At 42.6% G+C, this 13,471-nt stretch overlaps 1 protein-coding gene across 1 annotated transcript in view; it reads right to left on the reverse strand.

Annotated features, from left to right (window-relative positions):
* Positions 1-10,115: 10,115 nt before the first annotated feature.
* The window catches only part of trim3b (tripartite motif containing 3b), a 104,494-nt gene continuing 101,138 nt past the window's right edge, over positions 10,116-13,471 (reverse strand). The window contains exon 14 of the transcript XR_009651585.1: positions 10,116-10,570. The gene's annotated coding sequence lies outside the window, so the exon portion shown is untranslated. The remainder of the gene's footprint in view (positions 10,571-13,471) is intronic.

Raw genomic sequence — 13,471 nt, forward strand, 5'->3', positions numbered from 1 at the left:
GAGCCAAGAACTGTGCTGCACTGTTTTAGAACAGGCCACAACTGCGTGGTGTGGTCATTGTTATTGTGGTTTTGAAGATGTATATCCTGATTTGAAAGGACCAAGGATTACAGTGTAGTTTGCTTTTATATCACAATTGTTAAATATTGGCAAATTATATTCAGTTTCGTGGATATGTAACAGGGTTACTTATTTAGAACAACACAAAATGGACACACTAAGGATAAGGAAGGTAGGAACTGCTATCGAATTGATGATCAGAACAAGATTGAAAAGGATATAGAGGGGGATAAAAAGTAACGGGATCAAATCAGATCACCAAAATCATATGGTCATTTAAGTGAAATTTCCAGCTACAGTTTCAACGATCAATAATCGGTAACAGAATACACCTTTAAAATGTGGTTATGTTATCCTAGTAGAGAGTTCTATTATATTTTATTAATTCACTGTCGAGGCAGATAAACTGCTGATTGTGCACAAATATCAAATGGTCACAAACACTGAATGCCTGCTCCGAGTTGTTTACATAGCTTGGTGTAATGAGCCATACACACACGTGTTTACATGAAGTGTACCGCATTTTACGTCTTGTCTTTTTTTTTTTTTTACATCACTGTTCATTATCATTACTTGTTATGTATTATAAGCAGATACAACTGAATCTGGCATGATAGTATCTATTTGTATGTATTAAATATCTGATTAATTGTCAAGTGTTTATCCAGGTTTATTTATTTCCTGCTGTGTATTCCTAAATACAACTGGGTCAAATGTAATGAAAGGTTCCTAGTAAAATAAACGATGTAATCATAACATCTCCTTTACATTATGATGCAGAACAAGTAATTAATGATTTGGTTAGAGATTTGGTTGCTGTGTCAACATTTTATAAATATGGAAGCTGTTTAGTGAATTGTGCTGTGCCCACTGAGCTCAAAATAAAATCTGGAGAGGTCATAGCTTATTCCCCGCTGTAGAGATGAGTGAAGTCATCTGGCCACCATCTTAACACTCGCATCGCGTGTATTTGGCTTGTGTTAAACTGTTGTATCCGATCAAATTTGCCCCAAGAAAAGTATCTCCTGACTTTTTTCCCTTTCATTACCTCCTCTTATTTTCTCAACTTTACCCCCATCCCTTACATATCTTTATAGTGCTCCCGTTCACTGTTGTTCTTTTTCCCTTTTCCAGTTCAGTCTCTGATCTTTTTTTTTTTGAACGGCTCTTTTACTACTATCATTATTTAAATGGAGATTATTTCACTTTTTCTCTTATACAGTGCATCTTTCTCTTTCATATAGTTCTTGTTCCTATCTATCTATCTATCTATCTATCTATCTATCTATCTATCTATCTATCTATCTATCTATCTATTATACCAACACAAAGGCTGTACAGTACTTCCTTTCTATTTAGGACAGTTATTGAAACAATTATTTTCTCATGTTATTTGGCATTTTCACTTCATTCTCACGGTCATGTCTTAATGGTATTTATTGGTCGCGAGCTGCATGAATATTGTGACAGTGAATTATTCAAAGTCCTTCCCACACCATGTGGTGCATTGGGTGGCGCCGATCTCCGTTTCTGTAGCCCTCGGCCTCTCACCTATTACATAGCTCGGGTTACAGTGGGGGGCTAGTCCTCTGGTAACTGCAAGAGTTTGACTTCCCACTTGCATCTGCATTGCAGCATGCCTTGCCAGACAGCAGTAGGTACCATTTTTATGATGGTCTTTGGTATGACCCAACCGTGAGCAGAACTCATGATCTCCCGATCGAGAGGCCACCATGCTAACCACTAGGCCAACTTGCAGTGACAGGGAATTATGTGAACAATAAATACTGTTAAGACATGAGTGTGAGAATGAAGTGAAAATGCCAAATAACATGAGAAAATAATCGTGTTTCAACAACTGTCCTAAACAGAAAGGAAGTATTGTACAGCCTTTGTGTTGGTATAATAAATAAATAAATGGATAGTCAGCTGGGATAGGCTCCAGCTTGCCTGCGATCCTGCACAGGATAAGCGGTTACAGATGATGGATGGATGGATGGATGGACTTATAAGGCCATGCAGTTCCTCCATCAAACACTAGGTGGCAACACGTACACAGCTTTCAGACCTGGAGGAGACGTAAACCCAGTCAGCTTTCCCTCCAAAGACTTGAGAAACAGTTAATTTTTCTCTGTAAATTCTTTTAGATGTTGTTTGTCAACATCAAAAGTCAAAGTTTTCCAAGCTGATAGATGGCTACAAGGATAACATTTGGTGTAACAAGCCAGTGCTAGGAAACTAATATTTAAAGGTTCTGACTGCAGAGTTGAATTCTGGGCAAAATGTTCTATTTCTATTGCTGTTGGAGTTCTGAGATGTTTCACTGCTGCATACACTGTGTATCCTGTGTGTCATTGTTTTGCCGAGATGACAAGCGTCCCGCATTTTACGATTCTGGAAATTGCTCAAGCAAGTGAGCAACAATATCATATGACCACCATAGGACGTGTTTAACCTACTTTTAACCAAAACAAATCGGTATGGGCAAACATGGTGGACTCTGCTCTCCTGCCCTAAAAGCCAGCGGAAAATAAAAGGAAAGCCTGGCTAGTGAGTGCACCTGCAAGATAGAGCAAGGTTGGGCTACTATCACACTGTCTCGTATCTTGCCATGTAAGCGGCATGAGGGTCAAACACCAAGAAATGAGGCATATTTTGTCAAAAAGTAAAGTCCTGTGACATACACGGCGTATGTCTGGCGTTCCTGTGGCGTATCTGGGGTTTGTATGGGGTTCAAGGGACGTAAAGTTATGGCGTACTGAGGCGTATGCGTGCCGTATGATGTGTTGCTGCGGCGTAACCGTTTCGTTGGCCTGGCGTTTTGTTCTTATGTGTGACATTGCTGCTGCCAAACCCAAACCTACGACAGCTACTTGCACTTCAGGTTCCTCCAGGTCCATGACTGTGAAATGAATGAGAACAAGCAGAGAATGTTGGTCTTTTATAGGTACACATCATGTGACCTGTCACGGAACACCACAAATACCAAAAAACGCCGTGTAGACGTTGTAGGTACTCTTGCAATGCCACAAATACTTTGACAACGCAACACCTACGCAGTGGCAATGACACAGCAGTGAAAGGTACGCCAAAGAAACAAAAAATACGCCATTCATACGCAGCTGATACGGATAAGAAAAGAACACTGTGGGTAAACAGTGGCAATTCTTTGTAGGCCACATGTCAACTAAAGCATTTGCATGATGTAATAGGTGTTCGAGCAGCATTCCAGCTGTGTCACTGCTGCATAGCTTTTGTTTTTATGGCGTACACGTAAATGTATGTGTGATGTATCAAAGCTGCTACATATGTGCTACGGATTTTTAAGTGCGGACTTAAAAATACGCTGTACCCTGGCGTACAAGGAGATTGTGTTACGCATCCTAGAGTATTAGCTACATAAGCTGGCGATGCTGTGACGTTCCTTTCTTACTGCCACGTATCCTGATACGCCATACATACGCAAGGCTGAAACACCAACATGTGAACCAAGCATTAAATGATGTCATTTTTCTGGACAGAAATCTAAATCATTCTAGCTAGTGCTTAGCTACCGGTATGTTAGCCTGAGAATACGTGGACTCGATTCCACGGTAGAGAGTATGGAGTTATACACCTAATGTTTTGAACTTACAGAGAAAGAAATAACACAAAAGCAGTAACAGAGAAAAGATATATCCATATTTTGTTTCACAGATCTATTTGGACAGTGTCGACCACAAATTATATCCCTGCGACTCAAAACTCTCTGAGGTCGATGCAGAGTCACGATGTTTTCCGCACATCGCCATCTCGGTGTGATGCAGTTCCACAGTTATGCTAATTAGTTCAAGCTCCTCACATTCGGCTGTTTAGAGGTAGGATATTCAGTCCCAAAACGGAGAAAAGCGATCCTCAGCACATCAAAATGATCGCATCGCATCTCATCCATATGATATTGTTCTTGCGAGATGTAGGAAAATGCCATGCACAATTAAAAAAAAAAAAGAAATTTGAAAATTTCTGATGACTTTGCAGTCGGCGGCACGGTGGTGTAGTGGTTAGCGCTGTCGCCTCACAGCAAGAAGGTCCTGGGTTCGAGCCCCGGGGCCGGCGAGGGCCTTTCTGTGCGGAGTTTGCATGTTCTCCCTGTGTCCGCGTGGGTTTCCTCCGGGTGCTCCGGTTTCCCCCACAGTCCAAAGACATGCAGGTTAGGTTAACTGGTGACTCTAAATTGACCGTAGGTGTGAATGTGAGTGTGAATGGTTGTCTGTGTCTATGTGTCAGCCCTGTGATGACCTGGCGACTTGTCCAGGGTGTACCCCGCCTTTCGCCCGTAGTCAGCTGGGATAGGCTCCAGCTTGCCTGCGACCCTGTAGAAGGATAAAGCGGCTAGAGATAATGAGATGAGATGAGACTTTGCAGTCAGCACCTTGAATCAGTTTGTTTTTGTTTTTTGCTCAGAAAGCCATTGTTACTCCTTGCGTGCTGAGTATTTTGTTGTGCTTCCTTTAATACTTTGTGCAGAAAGTGTTCATCTAGTATAAATACCAGTAATGCTTGCTTTACTTTAACATTTCTAATTGATTTATTTTTTTTTTAAGAAACTTGAATATTGTTTGGTTTGGGCTAAAAATAAGTGTGGCCGAATGTGAATTTAATACAGAAAGTAATTGTTTTCTCCCAGCAATCTTCCAAAACAACAAGACTGATGAAAAGATAAAGATCTCCATCTCTGCTTATAAGAAGAGGCAGGACCTGAGCTCATTTTAGAGACACGTTTTCCTTGTTTGGTTGGGAGCTCAGTTAATTTCTTCAAATAACAGCGTTTACAGGACAGCCACATGATTAGGAACACTTGTACACCTGCTCATTCATTCATATGATTTTTTTTTAACCACTTCTTATTATGAATGCAGAAGTGCAAGCAGTAAAGTTTGGAAACTTCTGAAGCTGCATTTCAAAATGTTCAGTCTCATCATAGTAATGAAGTAGAACAAAACCAGCTTCCCACCACAAGTTCTGAAATGCTAGTACTTCTGTTTTTGTATTTGTAACACAATAACGTGAAAAAAGGTCTGTTATCCGTTGAACCAATCATGTGGTGGCAGCACAGTGCATAAAAGCATACAGACCAAGACCAAGATCTCAGTGAATTTGACGATAGCAGGGTTGTTGATGTGAGGATTTTTAGAAGAGGCATCTCCAGACAGGCTCACTGAAGGGCCAAGCCTCATTAAAGACTTTCATATCAAAACTGCTCCAAGATGTCTAATAAAAGTATATCAAGACTTTCATTATTTATACCCTCCTCCTTCGGAGGGGAGGTGATACTGTTTTTTTTAAAACTTCTGTCCATCCATCTGTCTGTATCTCCGTCAATCCGAAACACCCTTTTTCTCATCAACCACAAATCATAGCCACTTGGTACAAAACTTCAGCTTGGGGTTCTATACTGTGTATACCGTTTTCAGGTCTGTCGCACATCGACTTCCTGTTTACCAACTGAATGTATTTACAAAATTTTCCTAACATTTTTCTCAGCAACTACAAATCACAACTGCTTGATATTTGGTACCGAGCTTCAGCTTGGGGTTCTATACTATGTATACCATTTTCAGGTCTGTCGCACATCAACTTCCTGTTTACTGACTGAATGTATTTACGAAACATATAATGTGAATTTACAAAATTTTCCTAACATTTTTCTCAGCAACTACAAATCACAACTGCTTGATATTTGGTACCGAGCTTCAGCTTGGGGTTCTATACCATGTATAGAACCCCAAGCTGTACATGGTCTCTCTGAGTCCAGTCTCGGATCTGCTTGACCTGCAGCGGTGTACCATTCATGTGTTCCATCAGCAGCACCACCTCTCCCTCTCTTGGTGTGGCCATGGGTGTGCTTGGTAGCGGAAGTCTGCTCAGCGCATCTGCATTCCCATGTTTTGAGCCCACCTTGTACTCCAAGGTGTATTCATAGGCTGTGAGTGTCAATGCCCATCTTTGCATTCTGGCAGCCGCCAGTTGTGGTATGCCCTTATGCTCACCCAAAAGACCCAGTAGAGGCTTGTGGTCTGTGACTATGGTGCAGTGTTTTCCAAATAGATACTGGTGGAATTTCTTTAGGCCGAACATGATTGCTAGAGCCTCCTTTTCCAGCTGAGAATACCCCCGTTCTGCTGATGACAGAGACTGTGACATGTATCCTATAGGTCTGTCAGTGCCGTCGGGAAGCTGGTGGGATAACACCACTCCCACACCATACAGGGATGCATCACAGGACAGATAGATGGGTTTCATGTCATCAAAATGCACCAACAGTTGCTCTGACTGGAGGCACTTTTTCGCCACCTCGAATGCCTGACTTTGTCGTTTTTCCCATTTCCATGGTGTTCCTTTTCTTAAGAGTTCATGTAGAGGCTCTAGTATGGTGGACACGTTAGGTAAGAACTGATGATAATAATAATTAAGCATACCCAAGAAGGACTTCAGCTGTGTTGGGTTTTCCGGTCTAGGGGCATTTGCAATAGCTTCAACTTTGTCAGCCACTGGTTGAATCCCTTTGTGATTAATTCTGTAACCCAGATACACTACTTCTGGTGCCATGAAAATACATTTCTCTCTTTTGAGACGAAGTACCGCTGCAGTCAGTCTAGCCAGTACTGTCCCTAAGTTCTGCAGGTGGCTAGCATCATTGTCCCTAGTCACCAGGATGTCATCTACTCTCACTACTACCTGAGGAAGTCCTTGTAGTAAGTTATCCATGGTGCGCTGAAAAATGCCTGGGGCTGATGACACCCCATAGGGGAGCCTGGTGTACTGGTACAGTCCACGATGTGTATTTATTGTTGTGAATGTTTTGAAATTTTCATCCAATGGGAGCTGCTGGTAAGCCTGAGGCATGTCCAGTTTTGTGAACCTCTGCCCACCTCCCAGCACTGCCAGTAAGTCTTCAGTCTTTGGAATTAGGTAGTTGTCTAACTTTGACACCGGATTCACTGTGACTTTGTAGTCTCCGCATATTCTTATAGTTTTGTCTGGTTTGACTATGGGGACTATTGGGGCTGCCCACTCCGAAAAGCTAACAGGCTCTATGATGCCTTCATTCTGTAGCCTGGTAAGCTCTGTTTCAACTCTCTCCTTTAGTGCATATGGCAAGGGCCTAGCTTTAAAGTAACGAGGCTTGGCCTCTGATACCCCTTTTCCACCAAATCAGTTCCAGGGCTGGTTCGGGGCTGGTGCTGGTTCACAACTCGTTCAACATTGCGAGCCAGCTGAGAACCAGTTTGCTTTTCCATAGCTCGCGGTGCTAAGGGAAGCCACGTCATTACATCACTGTATACGTCAGTTACGTCGCTGTATACGTCAGTTACGTCGCTACGTTTGCATAAACCTTGGCGCGAATATAGAAGTAAAAACAACACGGAAGAAGCAGCAGCAGCAGCAACAATAATAATAATAATGGATTACTTCGCGTTTGTACAGCTGCTGCTTCTCATGGCTTAAAAATGGAGATCTTTCGCGGTCTTGTTATTGTTGTTGGTCTTAACAACTCTGCCCCCCCCCGCTGACGTAAGCGGTTCTTTCCTCTGGCCCAACAAAGAGTTGGTGCTAGCCTGGAACCAGTTTTTCTGGCCCCAGAGCCAGTTCTTTGTCAGTGGAAACAGAAAACCCAGTTCCAAACTAAGCACTGGCCCCGAACCAGCCCTGGAACTGCTTTGGTGGAAAAGGGGCACATGGATTTTAGCTGTAGCCCCAACTAAAGTGCCTAGCTTAAACACCTCCTGGTGTTGTAAGAGTAGAGCATTTAACTCTTGCTGATGACCTACTTGGAGTTTGAAAATGGCTGTCCAGTCTAGTCTAATTGCCTTGAGCCAATCTCTTCCCATCAAGTTAGGGCCCACCCCTTTTACCACCAGCAATGGTAACTGATGCATCTGTCCCTTGTAGTTGACCTGTACATACATCTTGCCTAACACATTTACTCTGTCCCTGGTGTAAGTGTGTAGTTTTATTTTAGCAGGATCAAGTTTTCCACCCCCCATCTGCCTGTATGTTTTCTCATTCAATATTGTCAACCCTGCACCTGTGTCAATTTCCAATGTGATGTTGTGTCCATTCACTGACAGTTGTTCTCTGTATGGCTCCACTCTATGGCTCTCTATCTCTCAGGTTGTACAGCATGTGAGTGTATTCCTCCTCCTCTTTGTTTTCCTCTAGCATGTGTGCCTCGCCTCGTGTGTTTTCCCCTGTTCTGTCTGGGCTGCCTAGCACTGTGGCATTTTCTGGCCAAATGTCCTTTCTTGCGACAATTATGACAAACTGCATCTACAAAACGGCACTCAGCAGGTTCGTGGGTTCCGCCACATCTAAAACATGTGACATACGGCTTCTGGTTCGAGGCCACTGGCTGCAGTTTGTGAACAGTCCCCTCTACTCCCTTCTGCTGCAACTCCACTACATCTTTTTCCGTGGTTTCCATGGCCATCGCTAATTCCATTGCCCTCGCTAAAGTCATTTTATCATCCAGTTCCGATAGCAACTGGCGTTGGATATGATCGTTGTTAATGCCACACACCAGCCTATCCCTCAGCATGTCATCCAGGGATGTCCCGAATGCACAGTGTTCAGAAAGTCTCCTCAGTTCAGCTACAAATGCTGCAACTGACTGGCCTTGCTGTATCACTTTTGAATGAAACTTAAATCGTTCAACTATATTGTTGCGTTTTGGTGCAAAGTGAGAACTCAAAAGTGTCTGTAAGTCTGTTAGGGAGCTGTCTCCTGGCTTACCCAGTAGACACAAATCTCGTAGTATGGCATAGCTTTTTCCTCCACATGCACTCAGGAAGATAGCACGCTTTTGTCCCGTGTCTGTAATTTTATTTGCGGTGAAGTAGAAATCCAGCCGTTCGACATACTGCTGCCAGTCATCTGCCTCTGGGTCAAACTCTCCAATTTTGCCGTAGGTCGCCATCGTACTCCTAAACTGTAGTTAACCTCGTCGCCAATGTAGTAAAGTGTCAAGTAAAGAAAGCTTGCAGTGGACTAAATCTAACTCGGAGCATTTATTGCATGTAACGTCTGTCATATGGTCACTCATCTCACTCCCAGCATCCTGTGCTCTCCAATATATATATGTGACCCACAGGACCCCTTAGTGGTTCTAACTGCCTGAATGAAAACAACATTCATGTTACAACAGTTTTTTTTTTTGTTTGTTTGTTTGTTTGTTTGTTTGTTTTTTTAATAGAACTATTAATGAAGTTAGGGCCCTAAATTCTCCGCTATTTTTTTCCTGCTTCACCATGACCCAATACAAGATACTACATCATACATTCCGTGTTTGCACAAGGCATTGTGGGATACAAATTTGAAACAGGAGAGGAAAATGGAGGACGTGAATGAAATGTGAAAGACCGACTGCAGTAACAGAAAGCGAGAAGAAAAGACGTTATGTTGCAAAGGAAAGGAAACGCAGGACCAAACTAATAAATATCGGCGGTCAGCGAGCACCTCGGTGTGATCAGCTGTTCGTTTAGCGACAGAATGATGTAACTGTCAGTGCATGGTCAAGGTAAACCTGTAGATGGGAGTAATGCAATACTGGATGCCAGCTGCCGTAAACCCCAAAAGAAGAAGAAGCAGGTAAACCTGCGCATGCGCACACGGACTTCCTCTGTCTGCTTGACTGTGTGAAGGGAGCGATTTCATGCACATTATTTGTTAGGGAATCCCCTCAAATTAACTAACTTCCCAGCCACAGAATGGCCTGTGTTTTTTAAAGATATTAAATGTATATCACAATGACTTTGGTAATTGTGTCTTTGGTACTTTCCCTTTTTGCTTTAATGACAGCGTGCACTCGAGCTGGCATGGACACTGCAAGTTTGTGCAAAACCTTATGATCCATTTTAGAACAAATCAATCAGAATGTCACATGCTTCAGTAGAAGAGATTCCAGTCAAGTCAAGTTTATTTGTACAGTACTTTTAACAATAGACATTGTCGCAAAGCAGCTTTACGGAAAATTAAAGACTTTAAACATGAGCTAATTTTATCCCTAATCTATCCCCAATGAGCAAGCCTGTGGTGACGGTGGCAAGGAAAAACTCCTTCAGATGACATGAGGAAGAAACCTCAAGAGGAACCAGACTGAAAAGGGAACCCATCCTCATTTGGGTGATAACAAATAACGTGATTATGAATAACTGGCTTCTATAACAGTGTCCTACATAGTCACAAAGTATAACTGTGAAACCAGGAAATTCATTATAGTTTTTGCATGAAGTCTGTTTTTTTGAAGTTATAAACTCTTCATTGATGGAAACTTGAGTGCAAAACTGTTCCTGACAACTGCAGTCCTAAAGTTAGCAAGTCAACTGTAGTCCTCAGCCATAAAAGCATTACTGTAAGTGTCCAGAGCGTCTGCCAAGTGCGACTTTCGACTGTCCGTATGGGGCCGTCCTCCACAGGAGCAATGTGATGAGACTCCAGCCAGACGTAGGGCATCAGGATGGATCAAATGAGTCTGAGGAGCAGAAGAGGGTAGCATCACTGGTGTCTCAGGATCAACATGTAACTCAGAGGGGGGACAGACAGAGGGAAGAGACACGGGGGGTTGGGACAACACAGATTGTTAGGTATGCCCAATGTCACCTAAAGGGTAAGAACAGGATACATTTTGCACTGAGTGAGATTAGTCACTCAGTGACTAATGACTAATACGTTTTGCACTCAGTGAGATTAGATAACATTTGCTTTTGGTGTTTTAAATATTTAAAAATATTCTCAAAACACATTCTGTTTATTTCCAATATTGCATGAAAAAAAAGTCCCAGATGTTCAGTGTAGTCTCAGGCTTTTGAGCCCCACTGTATCTTCGTCTCGATAATTAAGTCCGATTGCTCATGGCAGTTAATTAGCCGATGTAATTTATTTCCTATTTTGACTACTTGGTACGGGTTATACTGAATAATATTTCCCATCAGCCCAAGTATGTCTTCAAGTATGCAAATTGTGGTGGAAAAACATAAGACTTGAGGCTGTTAGGAAAAAGCAGACAGAAATATAAATGTATTAATACCCTTGCAAAAGGGCTTCTCCGGAATAAAAACCCACACAGCGTTTCACCCAGAGAAGTGCCCTCTGAGTTCATATACCCTGTTTTATTTAGATTAGATTAGATTAGATTAGATTAGATTAGATTAGATTAGATTAGATTAGAACTTTATTGATCCCTTTGGGCAGGTTCCCTCAGGGAAATTAAAATTCCAGCAGCATCATTACAGGATAAACAGAGAATAGAAAATAGAGAAAAACTTCTAGATAAATTAAATTAAGTATTTACATATACAAGTATAAAAAAGAACAAGATATTGGGGGGGGGAGAAAAAAAAGCCAGCAGGAGACGTATTGCACATTTATATTGCACATTGTCCAGTATTGCTTATTGTCAGGCTAGGCTACTGCTACATGAATTTGCATATCAGATGTTCCCCTGTTTAGCTCCTCTCACGGTCAGGGGCATCTCCTCTGCTGTCTTTATCTCTGCTACATACGCAAGCTTACGATAACCTTGTAAAATAGAACAGTGTAACACAAAACAACATTCTTCATCTTATATAGACATGAGACAGTATCTGAAGCTTACTTTTCTAAAGATCATGAAAGTAATAAGAATTGGCTAAAATTATATTTTCTGCTACACAAATACAAAACAATTTCAAATGTGTGAGTTGAAATGTGCCCCAGACTGACTGCCAGTGTGAGGAGTTGGAAAGGCAGCCATAAAGTTGGACAAATGTGTATTCATTTAAATTAACAATCATGTCCATGTACATCAATAGTATATAACTGATTGAAAGTCAGTAACTATAATAAGAGGAGCAGTAAATAAATTAAAGAAATTATTTCCTTCTGCTTTTCCTTATCCAGACTGACCTCAACAACACATCCTTATGCTAATTCACTAGGTCAAGGACTAAGAGTACCATCAGTCTAAAAACTATTTCTCCTAGGCCTGCCATATGATATATCCATCCATCCATTATCTGTAGCCTCTTATCCTGTTCTACAGGGTCGCAGGCAAGCTGGAGCCTATCCCAGTTGACTACGGGTGAAAGGCGGGGTACACCCTGGACAAGTCGCCAGGTCATCGCAGGGCTGACACATAGACACAGACAACCATTCACACTCACATTCACACCTACGGTCAATTTAGAGTCACCAGTTAACCTAATCTGCATGTCTTTGGACTGTGGGGGAAACCGGAACACCTGGAGGAAACTCACATGGACACGGGGAGAACGTGCAAACTCCGCACAGAAAGGCCCTCACCGGCCACGGGGCTCGAACCCAGGACCTTCTTGCTGTGAGGCGACCGTGCTAACCACTACACCACCGTGCCGCCCCATCTGGTATAATAATAATAATAATAATGAAGTCAGTTTATTTGTATATTAGTTTATTTATTTGACACACATTGTCGCAAAGCAGCTTTACAGAAAATTATAGACTTTAAACATCTCATTATCTCTAGCCGCTTTATCCTGCTCTACAGGGTCACAGGCAAGCTGGAGCCTATCCCAGCTGACTACAGGCAAAAGGCGGGGTACACCCTGGACAAGTCACCAGGTCATCACAGGGCTCAGACACAGACAACCATTCACACCTACGGTCAATTTAGAGTCGCCAGTTAACCTAACCTGCCTGTCTTTGGACTGTGGGGGAAACCGGAGCACCCGGAGGAAACCCACGCGGACACGGGGAGAACATGCAAACTCTACACAGAAAGGCCCTCGCCGGCCCCGGGGCTCGAACCCGGACCTTCTTGCTGTGAGGCGACAGCGCTAACCACTACACCACCGTGCCGCCCGACTTTAAACATATGAGTGAAATTTATCCCAAATACATTTATTTATCTTCACATAATAAGAGCATAAAGAAGTGGACAATGATGTTGGGTGGCACAGTGGTGTAACCGTTACCACTGTCTCCTCACAGCAACAAGGTTCTGAGTTCGAGCCCAGCAGCTGACGGTGGGCTTTCTGTGTGGAGTTTGCATGTGTCTGTGTGGGTTTCCCCGGCAGTCCAAAGACGTGTGGTTAGGTTAACATGGAGTGGCCTTGGGCTGAAGTGATCTTGAGCAGGGCACCTAACCCGCAACTGCTCCCCGGGCGCTGTAGCCTATCTGCTCACTGCTCTGGGTATGTATGCGTGCTCATTGCTCACTTGGTTAAATGCAGAGGAGAAATTTCACTGTGCTTGAGTGTACGTGTAACAAATAAAGGCTTCTTGGCTTAAAATTACAGGATGCAAAGACTATGCCATAAAGTTATTACCACTTCTAAGGAACTGTTATATTTACATTTAACGATGCGTTTTAAAAATGACTTCATCTCTGTATGAGTGCCCTTCGGGTTTTTTTTTT

The sequence above is a fragment of the Neoarius graeffei genome, chromosome 25, assembly GCF_027579695.1.
Source record: "Neoarius graeffei isolate fNeoGra1 chromosome 25, fNeoGra1.pri, whole genome shotgun sequence".
NCBI lineage: Eukaryota > Metazoa > Chordata > Actinopteri > Siluriformes > Ariidae > Neoarius > Neoarius graeffei.